Below are 13,005 nucleotides of genomic sequence, written 5' to 3'. Positions count from 1 at the left end.
TTGAATTGAAATACAGTTGATTTACAATGCTGTGTTAGTTTTCAGGTGTACAGCAAAGTTATATATGTATATATGTGTGTGTATGTATATATAGATATTCTTTTTCAAATTCTTTTCCCTCATAGGTTATTACAAAATAGTGAGAATATTTGCCTGTGCTATGCAGTATGTTCTTATTGGTTACCTATTTTCTATACAGCAGCATCCATATGTTCTTTTTTCTTTAAATTAATTTTTATTAGTGTATAGTTGATTTACAATGTTGTGTTAATTTCTGCTGTACAGGAAAGTGAATCCATTAAGAAGAATGAATCACTATTTAAATTTTGTTTCCATATAGGTCATTATAGAGTATTGAGTTGAGTTCCCTGTGCTATACAGTAGGTTCTTATTAGTTATCTATTTTCTATATAATAGTATGTATATGTCAACCTCAATTTCCCATGTCAACCTCAGTCTCCCAATTTATCCCTTCTCCTCCCTTTTCCCCCTTGGTAACCAGAAGATTGTTTTCTACATCTGTGGTATATATGTGTGTATATATGTTAATACCAAACTCCTAATTTATCCCTCCTCCCTGCTGCCCCTTTGGTAATCATAAAGTTGTTTTCTGTGGCCTGTGAGTCTACTTCTCATTTGTACATGAGTTCATTTGCATCATATGCTTTAGATCCCACATGTAAGTGACATCACATGATTTTTGCCTTTCTCTGTCTGACTTACTTAGTATATAATCTTTAGATCCCTCTGTGTTGCTGCAAATGGCATTATTTCATTATTTACAATGTATATTCTTTACACTATAAAGTCTTCTAAAAGGTCTTTTACATGGTTTTGATTTTTAAAAGCAGAGCTACTAGTACTAGTATTACTGAGAGCAGGGTTCCTCAAACTATGAGCTGGTAGATCATCTAAATTCTCCAGAGACTCTCAGGAACCCAGGGAGTGGATAAAAGGGAGGATTGAGCAGAACTGTAGCTGCTCCTCCTGCAGGTGATACACAGGTAAGAAAATATCAGGCTTAGCCTTAGAGGATAGACTGTTCAGGATCATACAGTGCCAAAGCCTGTTATGACCTCTTTGGGTAACACTTATTTCACAGTTAAAGAAAGATGTGAAGCAGACCTATGTTTTACTTAGATGGCATGTTTTGGAAGTCCTTTGGATGGGGCTACTAATAAGTACAGTCTGGTGGTTAAAGCCGCCTCCGTCTTAGCCTATTGTAAGAACTACAACTATGCATATTCTGGAGATGTAATTTTACCAGCAAATAAATAAGTAAGATTTGGTGTTATGGGTTATTGCAGCTTCAAGGCAAGGAATCAGTGGAAAGTCTGAAACACCAGTTTCAGTGCTTTCTTCTTAAGCTCAGTTTCTCCATACACAATTTAGAGATGATGATCTTATTTGAAACCCTATAGTATATATATTATTTATATATCTGATATAAGAGCTGGAAACATTTCACATTAATATTGGCCAGAATGTTCAGATAGACTTTTCATTGGAAGTTGAACTTGGGTACCGAAGAAGGTTTAGAACTTCGCTGAGAAGAAGGTATGAAAGGATAGTTAGTTTGAGTAGAAGAGCACAGACAACATAAGCTGGTGCAATGATGTTGTATTCATTCAAGTGTGCTTTACAGATTGGACCATACCTTTCAGTTTATCTTAATATTATTTTTGTCTTTATCAGAGCAGAAAAAATAGTAACTTATGCTTCTGGCAGTATAATCAAATAAATACCTTTAAATGAAAACAGTTAAAAATACTAGATTAATAAGGTATATTTTGGGGTAGAGGAAAAAAATGAATCAATTCTTGGAGGCCAAAATTATGTCAAAGTGGGAAGCCACAGCACTAAGCAACTCCTACACATTATTGTGACCTTATTGTCCAGGATGTAGGGCTTAAAAAAACAGACAAACAAAAACTTATTCTTAGTTTCAAATGAGAATCTAGTAGGAGGGTTTACATAATGTTGTCAAGGTGAACTAGAAACAAGTCATCTGTCCCCACACCCTCAAAGACTTAAAAAATAGATGTACTTAGCAAATATTTCTTACTATGTTTAAATAAATTAAAGAAGGAATTTAGATCTAGATCTTTGGTGCTGGGCATGGTGCAAAATAATTTTTTCCTGGGGATAAGTAGACCATAAGCCAACACTCATGTGGATTACAGCCCACAGTTATACTGCCTGGGGGATGGTATAGCTAAGGATTTAGGTTAAAGTGGTTCTGAGTTGGTATTGTCCTCAAGAGCTTGGAGAGGCAGATGTAAATAGTCTTGTGAACAATACACCTCATCCAACTTCTCAAAGAATTCCCAGGGCAAAATTTCAAGGGATATATGAGCTCATAATCAGAAGCCAAATTTTAAAAAAGAAAAAGCTATACAAGACAAGTGCAAGTGAGAAAAAAATAACAGTAGAATCATACTCTCAAAGACTTCAGGAACAGGTATAATTAGACCCAAATCTTCTTACTTTGTTTTTATAAATAAAGAGGGAGTAAAGACTATAGGTGAGAAGCAGAAGACTATGAATTTTTTTTAATTGGATTTAAAAAGTAACAAAAATTCCTAGAAATGAACGCTTAAATATTAAAAGGAATAATAATAACTAGCAGAGTAAATGAAACTCCAAACAAAAGTATAGAACTGGGAAAAGGTATAAAGAAATTATTTGGAAGGTAATGAAAAGAGACAAAGAGAACATTGACAGGAACATTACACTGAAATTTAAGAAACAACTGAAGTTTCTAATAATGTTAAATAAATGTCAAAGTGCAAAATATTACATGACATACATAATACATTAAAATTATGTAGTCACTTAAATTCCTTGTTCACAGAAATAATTCACTTATTCAATATATACTAACTCCCAGTCAATGTAGTAGATTCTGGTGGCCCAACGGGCAAAAAAACATGTCCTGTTGTGGACATTTCCACTGTACAACTCTAAAAGGAAGTTCCAGAGACAAGAAATAAAAGAGAGGAAATGAATCATCAATGAAATAATGAAGAACGTGCATGCGTGCTATTGCTTCCGTCATGTCTGGCTCTTTGAGACAGCATGGACTGTAGCCTGCCAGGCCCCTCTGTCCATGGAATTCTCCAGCCAAGCATACTAGAGTGGGTTGCCATTCCCTTCTCCAGCGGATGGTCCCTACCCAGGGACCTAACCCGAGTTTCCTGCATTGCAGGCAGATTCTTTACCCCTAAGCCAATGGGGAAGCCCATAATGAAAAACATTTTCCCAGAAATAAAATATGTTCCAGCAGTGAACAGGCTCTTTAGTCATTCAATGTATTGAATGAATAGAGACGAGAAAATACCTCATCCCCTCGTAGGTAGACATTTTGTAACTGTGGGGTCAGGAAATACTGAGAGAGAGAGAGAGAGAGAGAGAGAGAGATGGTACTGATAGGAAAGGAAGAAGAAGGAGAGGGAAGAGGAGGAGAGGAGGGAGGAAAGAGGGCAGTTCATACAATGAATCAAGAATCAAAGGGTCATTAATCATTAAACTCTTCATTGTATCCATGAAGTCTATGAAGACGATGAAGTCTATGAAGACGTCCTCCATGAAGACGATGGAGGAATGCCTTATAAATAAATTATTTCTCGCTTAGAATTCTATTTCTCGACAAACTATTGTGAGAATAGACTTAGAAATTTGTCAGAAACGAATACTCTTTTAAAAAGTAGCTTTTCATACACTCCTTTTCTCAGGAAACCAATAATAAAATACTTTGCCAAGTTCATGGAGTAAATCAAGAGATTGGAATATAAAGAATTGAAGAAATAGAGGCTCTAACACAACAAAAGCAAACAATTCTCAGGATGATCATACAGATCCTAAAATGGGAGAAGTCCAAGAATTCCATCTGTCTAGTTTGGGACATCTAAGAAACTGTGCAGGACTCTTCAAGCAGGTGAAAGATGGGACAACTGATGTGTCTCAACCACCTGCCATGAGAACTACGCAACTGGAGGAATTTGATTGTGAAGTCATGATATGCTCAGAGTAAACAAGCTAAAGAAAATCGGTGTACTGTTTAGACAACAAAAGTAATCAATGATGAATTATGTTTACATGGAAATACCAAAGTGGGCGTGACCATTGATCTAAACAAAATTAGAGTATACTGAGAAAATTATGGGACTGATAAGAAAGGGATGAGTGATGATGGGGAGGATCAATGAAAACCAGATAAACCTCCATATTAAGTTTGGGAATTACTATCAAATATTTAAGACTAAAGTTTATAGAAGTAGAAATGTGTCCTTCAGATATATGAAGTCAAATAAGAGAAGATTTGGCTCACAGACTTAAACTAGTTGCTTATGAGGAGAGGAGGGAAATATAGTGGTATTTCTGTCATGAGCCTTGAAAATTACTTGACCCTTTAAACTATGGAACAAACTACAGAAATATATAAAACAAAAATAATAAAGACAGGATAAAAACTCTTAGAATTAAATGCTAATGAAAGGACTACATATTATTTTAGGTGAAAATACTCATACAGATATGCAGGCACATACAAACACAAACATGCATTCACACACAAATATAACCACATATATAGAGACACATGTACACATACATATATTTGAATAAAGAAAGACATATATACACATACTGATAAACACAAATTTACAGAAACACATACATACCCTAATATATACATGGCATGTTCACACATATACAAATGATTATACAAAAGCACAAACAATGTAATACACATACGTGTACACATAATACATGTGCATATGCACACTCACAGTACACGCCGCTGCATATGCCTGTATATACACATACACATCTATCTATACATGTATATACTTATACACATAAAAGCATACACATGAAATCATAAACTTATAAAAATAAATACATTTAAGTATATTAATATGTATAGAAAAATTACTGAATTTCTATAAAAATGTTAGTAAGAGTTAACTGTGTTGTGAAATTATGTATTTGTTATCTGAACAATGTTAAAATAATTTTTCAACTTGTTATTAATATTTAGAAATACACATTTTGAGTAGAAATTTTTGTAATGAATATGTGGTCCACCTTACCATTTTTTTAATCTGGCCCTTAGCTTTCTAATTTCTTACAAATATAATTATATAAAACTACTTTCTATGACTGCTACATTCTTTGTCTTTTTCTGATAATCTTTTTGAACATTTTCTTTGAAAGGAAATATACTTACATTTAAAATTCTTTTCTGTCTATCAGTGAATAAATGAAAGAGTTTTTAAGAAATGAAGCCTATGGATTAATTGCATATAATTAAAACCATGGTGTTTGCAATTTTGAGATTTTCTGTTAAAATATTTTTGACAACATTGCTTGTAATTTAATTAAAGATTGGGCTTAACTACTTTTAAAATCTTTATCTATTATCTGCAGAGTTGTCTGAGGGAAAAAGTGATCCTTACAAAGAAAGGAGGTCAGAATAGAAAGGGGAGATTCTGAGCATCTACTTGTCCCACAGTGGTGCGAGGCTGCAGACTTCAACTCACCTAATTTAAATGATAAAGAGAGCTGGGTGGTGTGGAAAGAAATGGAGTTTAGTTTAACTTTAAGGCTGCTCTGCAAACTTTCTCCAGGGAATTGTTATTTAACTTCAGAAAACTACTTTCTGTGTACATTTACAAAACCCAAGTGTGTTTTGAGAGAAAATCAATTTTAAAATGTGTTTTCTTCGTTAAATGAAACTTGAATTCTGTAAACAGTGGCTCAGCCCTTCAGGACAATAAGACCTTGGGTTGTTGGTGTTTGTCTCTGGGGAAGGCAATTGGACTAAGCAATCACCTGTTTCCTGTGGCCCTTGGTGTACTATTAGAAAAGCAGCTACACATGATGGATTAACTCACCAAAGCAAGGCAGCAGTGTGATGTGGCTGCCTGCTTCATTTCCTAAAGTGTCTCAGTGGCCTTCCCAGCATATTAGTATCTCATCTGGTAAGGTTAGAACTAGATTTAAAAGCTGTGCCACTTCATATCAACCCATTGGTGACTACTAAGATGGTTATGTGGGGTTTTGGGGGGCAGTACTCAAAGTGGAGGAGGAGGTTCTGAAATCTTTCTAGGCTTCGCACAAAAGAACATGCTGATTAACTAGCTATGTGGAAAAGGTGGAAGCAGTGACAGATTTTATGTTCTTGGGCTCCAAAATCACTGCAGACAATGACTGCAGGCATGAAATTAAAAGCCGCTTGCTCCTCAGAAGAAAAGCTATAACAAACATAGACAGTGTATTAAAAAGCAGAGACATCACTTTGTTGAAAAAGATCCGTACAGTCAAAGCTATAATTTTCCAGTAGTCAGGTACGGATGTGAGAGTTGGACCATAAAGAAAGCTGAACACCAAAGAATTGATGGTTCTGAACTGTGGTGCTGAAGACTCTAGAGAGTGCCTTGGACAATAAGGAGATCAAACCAGTTAATCCTAAAGGAAATCAACCCTGAATATTCATTGGAAGGACTGATGTTGAAGCTGAAACTCCAATACTTTGGCCACCTGCTGTGAAGAGCTGACTCATTGGAAAAGACCCTGATGCTGGGAAAGATTCAGGGCAGGAGGAGAAGGGGACGACAGAGGATGAGATGGTTGGATGGCATCATTGACTCAATGGACTTGAATTTGAGCAAATTCTGGGAGACAAAGGAGCCTGGTATGCTGCAGTCCATGGGGTCACAAAGAGTCAGACAACTTAGTAACTGAACAACAACAAATCAAGGGTGCAGAATTGCGGGGCCCCATCTGATATAGAAGCATTCATCCTCACCAGCACTGTAGGTGAGGCAAGGCACTGGACCTTCTCCAGCCCCAATCTGCTCATTTCTAAAAACCCTATCTCACAAGGTTCCTAGAAGTGTTACCCAACCAGGTTTGCAAGCCAAAATGCTGGGACACTGAGGTTTGCTGCAAAGAAGGGGTTTATCCACAAGGTAGCAAGCAAGGAAATGGGAGAATGAGTCTCAAATATGACACCCCTCCAGAAGCAGGTGTCTTAGGCATGGGGAAAGGTAATTAGAGATAAGAGATGAACTAATTGCTGTTCTGTACAGCATATCTAGACTAAGTTTTTCTTCACTGGGTAGACATTAAAAAATGGAAGTGCTTAGTATGGTCTAAGGGTGGAGGTTTTGGTCCTCTGTGATGTCAAAGGGTCATTACTTGGTCATTCCTGTGACAGCCCAGTATTAGGGTTGGTGTTCCATCAGTTTTGTCTGGCATGAACTTGCACTAGAAACAGCAGACTTTGAGTTCCTGGAAGACAACATGGGCAAACGTCTTATTGTTTAGGCTATGTGAAGCCTGAAGGGTATGCAGTGGGCAAAAAATAATGTTAATTTGTCTGCCAATGCAAGAGATACAGTTTTGATCCCTGGTTTGGGAAGATCCCCTGGAAGAGGGCATGATAATGCACTCCAGTATTCTTGCCTGGAGAATCCCATGGACAGAGGAGCCTGGTGGGATACAGTCCATAGGGTCGCACAGAATTGGACATGACTAAAAGGACTGAGCACACACAGCTATCATTTAGCTGTTTATTCCCAAAGCTAGCACAGGATAATAGAAAAAAAGTCACATTTTTTCTCCCTTTCAGAGATTTTTCTTGGGCTAAAAGTAGAGAATGCCACTAGGTCCGAGGTCAAAAGGATACCCATCCTTGCCAACAGTTAGGTTAATACATGTGAAATTGACATTTCTAGACCTGCAGTATAAGCTGGTGTACATAGAATAGTAATAGCAGAAAGTTCAAGATTGTTAAATAATTTCTAACATGACCAAACACACAGACAATTTTGGGTATTTAAATGGAGACCTGGTCCCATACCCAGCTCCCTCTCTAGAGCCGTTAGACACAACATCCAAGCCTTTAACACGTGCAATCAAGACAAAACATTCTGCTTTCTTGACCTACGGCAGGTGTGACTTTCATAGTTTACCCATTGGGAGTGGGAGAAATTATGTAAGATCCATGGAGAAGAATTTAAGGGACATGGACTTTGGGGTTTCAACTAAGTTTAACTACCTGCTCTTTCATTTTGTGGCCCTGTGACATTGGTAAAAGCATTGCGTATTCCTAGGCTTTAGCTTCTCATCTGTAAAGGGGAACTGGTAGTACCTACCTTTTGGGGTCACTATGCATTAATATGTATGTGCTTAGTTATGTCTGATTCTTTTGTGACCCCATGGACTATAGCCTGCCAGGCTCCTGTATCCATGGAGTTTCCCAGACAAGAATACTGGAGTGGGGTGCCATTTCCTATCCAGGGAATCTTCCCAACCCAGGGATCGAACCCAAGTCTCTTGTGTCTCCTACATTGGCAGGAGGATTCCTTACTGCTAGGGCCACCTGGGAAGCTGGGATTACGGCAATGTATGTAAAACATTTGGAACAATGTAAGGCACATATTTGGTATTCATAGAATGGAGAAATGCAAGTGTATGGATCTTATGTGCAAAGAGCATTTAGTATTTTTTATTTTTAAAAACTTGAGTTTCATATTAAATATAATCCTTCTTCGGAGCAAACTATTCGTGCTGAAATTTCATTACATATGTAAATCTGAGTTATTTTTTCCTACCTTCCAATATTATTAGTGCTTTGCCAAGTCACTAATTACTGAATTAGCCAAAACAGCTGGTTTAAATCAAATTATCGATGGAAGTTTAGGTGAGGAATAGCAATGTCAGGGCAGCATTGATTTGAACAACAGATAGGCATGCCATGTTTAACCTTCAAGCTCAAATCACACTGTTAGGAAATCTACCGCTGATGCTAATTGGGAAGAAGAGAAAATCAAATAACCCATTTGCTGAGTGTAAAAAATTAGATCAGCATTATTGGGCAGCGACCCTCTTCAAATGAATTGTGTAACACAATTTAGAGTCTATGAAGCCAAAAGCCCAAGGTCTTTAAGAGGTGAACTGTTACTTTCAAACCACCAAACTGGGAAGGTACCCAACAATCACTGAGCCTCTCCTCTTAGTATGGTGGCGAAGCCTCTAAGAGACTAATCCCTAGAGATGCTAGAATAATGACATGGCTTTCCATTTTATTGGCCGTGGAGAAGAAAGATAAATACCCACTCAGTTCATTGAGATAAGAAGACAGATTAGCAAGTAGTTAATTCTTAATGAGCCAAATATCTGGTTGTATTTTTAATGCTGTAACTTGAGGAATTTCTGTTTGTCTTCTAATTTACCCTTAGGGTTTGAAGAACCCTTTCCTCTCCAAAAGCCCCTTGGGACTAAAAATTAATAATAAGGTTAATTTCTAGTCTCATGGGCTTTATTAGCAGGAAATTATGGATTTCCTTGGTGGCTCAGTGCTAAAATATCTGCCTGCAATGCAGGAGACTTGCAAGAGGCATGGGTTTGATCCCTGTGTGGGGAAGATCCCTGGAGAAGGAAATATCAACCCACTCCAGTATTTTTGCCTGAAAATCCCATGGACAGAGGAGTCTGATGAGCTATAGTTCACGGGGTCGCAAAGAGTCAGACATTACTGAGCAACAGCAGGATATTATTTCAAAAGAATAATAATGGAGCAAGGATTTGTCTTATACAACTACCCCCAAATATGGTGATTTGAACAGGGAAGGGTGGTTGTCAGGTGAATTCAGGGTTCAGTGACAGCAGGTCATGGAGATTAGATTAATCAGTTAGATACACATTTCTGAATTTCTGCTACAGTATGATCTACTGAAGGATTTCATATTATAATACAGTGTTTGAATTTGGAGTAACCTGTGTGTGATGGCTAATTGTATGTGTCGATTTGATTGGGTGATGGGGTGCCCAGACATTTGGTCAAGCATTATTCTGGAACATGCTTATGAGGGTGCTTCTGAGTGAGATAAACATTTAAATCAGAAAAACAGGTAAAGTGGATTTTTCTCCCCAACTTGGGTGGGCCTGAGTAGTACACAAAGGCTGAGAAGAAGGAAACCCTACTGCTTGACTGTTTTCAGCTTGGACATTGGTCTTTTCTTGCTTTTGAATGGAAACATTGGACCTTCTTTGGTTTGAGCCTGCTGGCTTTTAGACTAGAACTTGTACCATCAGCTCTACTGGTTCTCAGGCCTTACGATGCAGAACAGAGCTACGTTGTCAGCTCCTATGGCTCTCCGGCTTGCTATTCTTGGGACTTCTCAGCCTCTATAATTTCCCGAGCCAATATCTCATGATAAATTTTCTTGCTCTTTCTCTTTATAATAATAACATGTATATCCTATTGGTTATCTTTCACCTGAGAACTCAGACTAATACAGTAACTCCCAGGATTAACTGGGAGATCACTGTTACTTAGATCATTAAGATCATTGTTTAGTAAGCCATCTTCCTTCACATAGTGATGGATTCCACATAGGCTGTCTCTTAATCTTTATGCCCATGATGTGGGAGACTGCTGCTTGTATGGTGAAACTAGAAGTCCAAGGAATTAATTGACTTCCTGCTGCTGCTAAGTCGCTTCAGTCGTGTCCAACTCTGTGCGACCCCATAGATGGCAGCCCACCAGGCTCCCCCATCCCTGGGATTCTCCAGGCAAGAACACTGGAGTGGGTTGCCATTTCCTTCTCCAATGCATGAAAGTGAAAAGTGAAAGTGAAGTTGCTCAGTCATGTCCGACCCTCAGCGACCCCATGGACTGCAGCCTTCCAGGCTCCTCCATCCATGGGATTTTCGAGGCAAGAGTACTGGAGTGGGGTGCCATTGCCTTCTCCGAATTGACTTCCTAGAGCCATTTATTTATTAACTAAAAGTCAATCCCTGTCTTGGGATTTTTCTACCTTCAACATGAACTGTTAGTCCAAAAATAATCCACTGACCTGTCTTAACCTATTCCACTCACAATTTCTTGTTTTTAAACAAGAGGAAATACAAAATTTAATTGAATCTGTAACTGTTTCTGAATTTTTTAAACTTTCAGAGCTTACTTCTCCCCGACTCTATCTTCTAAGCACAGTTGACCATTGAACAGCTCTAGAGTTAGGGACACTGACATTTCACATAGGGGAAAATCTGGCTTTACAACAAAGTTGTAAAATCTAACTTTACAACAGACCTCCATCAGTATCCATGAATTCAACCAACCCTGAATCATGTAGCACCTACCTATGGAAAAAAAATCCCTCTATCAGTGGACCTGCCCAGTCCAAACCGATGTGTTTAAGGGTCAACTGTACCCTCAGAAGTGCTGAACTCTGTAAATAATGTCATTGCAGTGGACATTATGATGTTCTACTCATATAGACCAGGGCTTCCCTGGAGGCTCAGACTATAAAGAATATGCTAGTAATGTAGGAGACCTGGATTTGATCCCTGGGTCAGGAAGATCCCTTGGAGAAAGGAATGACTACCCACTCCAGTATTCTTACCTGAAGAATTCCACGCACAGAGGAGCCTGGTGGGCTATAATCCATGCGGTGCGAAGAGTTGGACACAACTCAGCAACTAATACACACACCCCCACATGGACTGAAATAGGTCCACAAGACTGAAGGACCTATTTCCCAAGCTGCAGGGAAGACAGCTGCCGAGGCAGTGCTCAGCATTGTCACTTTTCAGGAACTGCCTCGGCTGAGGAGAATGGACTGCCCAAGATTATGCTTTCTCATTGTGGGAGCACCGAATAAATGATCTGCACAGAGGTTTAAGGAGTAAGGCATTTGTCATAAGTCTATACAACTCTGAAGCACCAGATCAGCTTTAGAACTCTTCAAGGAGTAAGCTGAGATCTTGATTGAGACTTCACCACTGCCCAACTTCTCTCTTCTTTCAGTTGGCTTCCTTACTTCCATAGATGTCAATCCCAAGAACACTTCTTAGTGGATTTCCTGTACTTTAATCTCTATCTTGGGTTTCCCAGGTGTTGACAGTGGTAAAGAACCTGCCTGGCAATGCAGGAAACATAAGAGACACAGGTTCGTCCCTGAGTTGGGAAGATCCTCTGGAGGAGGGCACAGCAACCCAGTTCATCATTCTTGCCTGGAGAATCCTATGGACAGAGGAATCTGGCAGGCTACAGTCCATAGGGTCGCAGAGACGGACAATCTCTATCCTCAGAGTCTTTGTATTGCCTGGGGACCTCAACTTGCAGGAGTCACACTGATACAAATTGAATAAAAAGGATCAACTATTCCTTAGGAGTTCTTCTGTTCAATGTTCTGAATAGAACATGCTAAAACAATGCAGGAATTTAGAATATTGAAGAACAGAAAGCAAGTGAAAAGCACAGGGGAGGATTTGTTGATAGACCTCTGTAGCAAGTGTTTGGAAAATAACTATAAATGATCAGACTTTTTTTTATGACAGAATATCTGTTCCCTTCTTCAGGTTAGGAAGTTTTTAACCATAATATCCTCAAATATGCTTTTGAATCCCCTTCTCTCTCGCCTTCTGAGACCCCTACAGTGCAAATGTTGGTATATTCAATGTTATTACTTCAGAGATCTCTCAGACTGTTTTAATTTTTTAAATTCATTTTTCTTTTTGCTGTTATGATTGGATGATTTCCATTGTTCTATTTTTCACTTATGCAAGCTTCGCTATCATTTAATGTGCTATTCATTCCTTCTAGTGTGTGTTTTTCTTTAAATTTCAGTTATTGAATTATTTCTGATTGAGCCCTTTTTATATTTTCTAGTTCCTTGTTATAATTTTTGACTATATTCATCTATTCTGTTGCCTAATTCTCTTAACATTTTTATTACTAACGCTTTGAATTCTTTGATAAATTTTTAATTTCTGTTTCATTATTTTTTCACGATTTTGCTCCTGCTCTTTCAATTGAGAGCAGTTCCCCTTCCTTTTCATTTTGTTTAACCATCTCTGACAGTTCAGAATTTAGGTGAACCAGCTACCTACTGCAGTCTTGAAGGGATGCTCTTGTCTGGGGCATCCCTGTACCGGCTGCAAGCACTCAGTGTTTGGAGCACTGGATTTGGCAGGGAAGCAAGTCACATC

The sequence above is a fragment of the Bos indicus x Bos taurus genome, chromosome 28 (genome assembly GCF_003369695.1).
Source record: "Bos indicus x Bos taurus breed Angus x Brahman F1 hybrid chromosome 28, Bos_hybrid_MaternalHap_v2.0, whole genome shotgun sequence".
NCBI classification, from domain to species: domain Eukaryota; kingdom Metazoa; phylum Chordata; class Mammalia; order Artiodactyla; family Bovidae; genus Bos; species Bos indicus x Bos taurus.
The sequence above is the reverse complement of the archived record's forward strand: the minus strand, read 5'-3'. Positions refer to the sequence as shown.